This window comes from Centruroides sculpturatus, unplaced genomic scaffold (genome assembly GCF_000671375.1).
Source record: "Centruroides sculpturatus isolate CEXI.00-Female unplaced genomic scaffold, Cexi_2.0 scaffold2125, whole genome shotgun sequence".
Lineage (NCBI taxonomy): Eukaryota > Metazoa > Arthropoda > Arachnida > Scorpiones > Buthidae > Centruroides > Centruroides sculpturatus.
Window position 1 is genome coordinate 1,850 of NW_019386270.1, and position 2,018 is coordinate 3,867.

The following is a 2,018-nucleotide window of genomic DNA, read 5'->3' on the forward strand; positions in this document are numbered from 1 at the left end:
AAATTTTTGCGAGTGCTGTGGCGCTGCAATCTTTGGCTATGTCTTGGGCTACTTAAATATTTTACGTTTTTGACACTAAATTAACTCATGAAGTATAATTTTTTTGGTTTTATATTTTTCAATATATTTATTTTGTTTGTACAAAATAAAAAAATAATTATTAAGGACAGAATAGTGTTCGTTAGGCTTAACAACGACGTAAAAATTCAATGCAAAGCGACACGCAACGGAGAAAAATTACAACACGGGATAGGTTAATATATTTTACCGTGCATAATCGGTTATCCGAAAAATAAGTTATGTGCATCACCCCAGTCCCCAATTTATTCGGATGAACGACACCCTACTGTATTTCTGCAATTTAAATTAATTTTCAAGTTTTATTCCCGTTTAGTTGACATATAGTTTGAAAGAATTAACTGCATGAATAAATGTTGTAAATTATAATTTATTTATTTATTTTTTTAATATAAGCAGTTACCTATGAGCACCAAAATAGCAGGTGCTTGGTACGTGGATAAAAACTGGTCGCACGAACAGTGACTGTCGGTCGAACGCGAATCCACGACCAACAATCAGTGTTTGTTTTTTCAGAGAAGAGGATTTATGATGATGGGGAGGTCACAGCTGCACCCATTTTCTAGAAGCTTCCCTTGAGTAAAGCCGGATAATTTAGATATTAAAGCATTTTGGAAGTTTGATCATTTTTCATTGTTCAGTATAAATTGTCAATTGTTGATTGTTGTGAATAAATTATTTGTTTTTGTTTGTTAAATATAAATCGTTTGTTTTTTATTGTTAAGAACATATTGTTGATATGTTCTCAACAATATGTCGATTGTTGAATGTTGATTGTTTCTTCTTAATTGTTTTGATCAGATTGTTACTTATTGAATATTAAAAATAGATTGTTAAATTTCGATTGTTAGAAACAGACTGTTCGTTTTTATTGTTAGAAATATATTGTAAGTTCTATATTGATAAGAATAGATTGTTGCATTTAATTGTTAAAAATAGATTGTTGCATTTAATTGTTAAAAATAGATTGTTAGTTCTGTATTGATGAGAATAGATTGTTGCATTTAATTGTTAAAAATAGATTGTTGCATTTAATTGTTAAAAATAGATTGTTGAAAATAGATTGTTTGTTTTTGATATCCTGTTGCTCAATTTGATGTCTTATTTTTTTTATCCTGATGAGTGCGATATCCACTTATCACACATAGATTAACGAAATTTAAATGTGTAGGCTTATAGAAAATCTTAAAAAAGTAATTGTATATGAACCTAAATAATAAACAGTAAGAAACATCTTATATATGCAAGAGCCAGGAGATAAGAAATTAAATTACTCTGACGAAATTGTTTTGACTCTTATTATCGAAGTTTTTTTTTATATACAGTAGATTCCTCTATAAGACTGGTTCGTATAATTACGATTTCTATAAGACGGCGAAAAAATTGTGGCTGTATCCGTACACAACGGTAAAATAACTCCTATAATTACGTAAAACGTCAGCCAAACTACTTTCCCGCCATCTGTAGCGCCATGCTACGGACATTTAGACGGGTAAATTGAGTTTAGTTTCGTCTGAACATATAATTATATATAGATTAGGTACTATATGTATAATTATATACTAACTTAATTTATTGTAACTTTATTATAATTATGTATATATGCTCTCCGCCGTCTAGCGCTACGCTACGGAGAGTTTAGGCGAACTATCGTCTGTACAGTATGTAAATTAGCTACCGTAAGTCTAATACAGTACTGTAATTTTATACATTTCGTGTGAAAGAAACATTCCTTATTCAACGGCGATTAAAATCTATATATATAAAAATGAATGTATGGTTGTCTGTCTGTGTGTGTGTGTGTCATTCATGCATTACCACACCGTTTATCCGGTTGGCGTGAAACTTTGGGAAGTTGTTTAATATACTCCAGCGAAGGTTTGTGGCATAGTACGATTGCCATGAAGCTTTGAAAAGTTTTTTAATTTTTGAATACACTC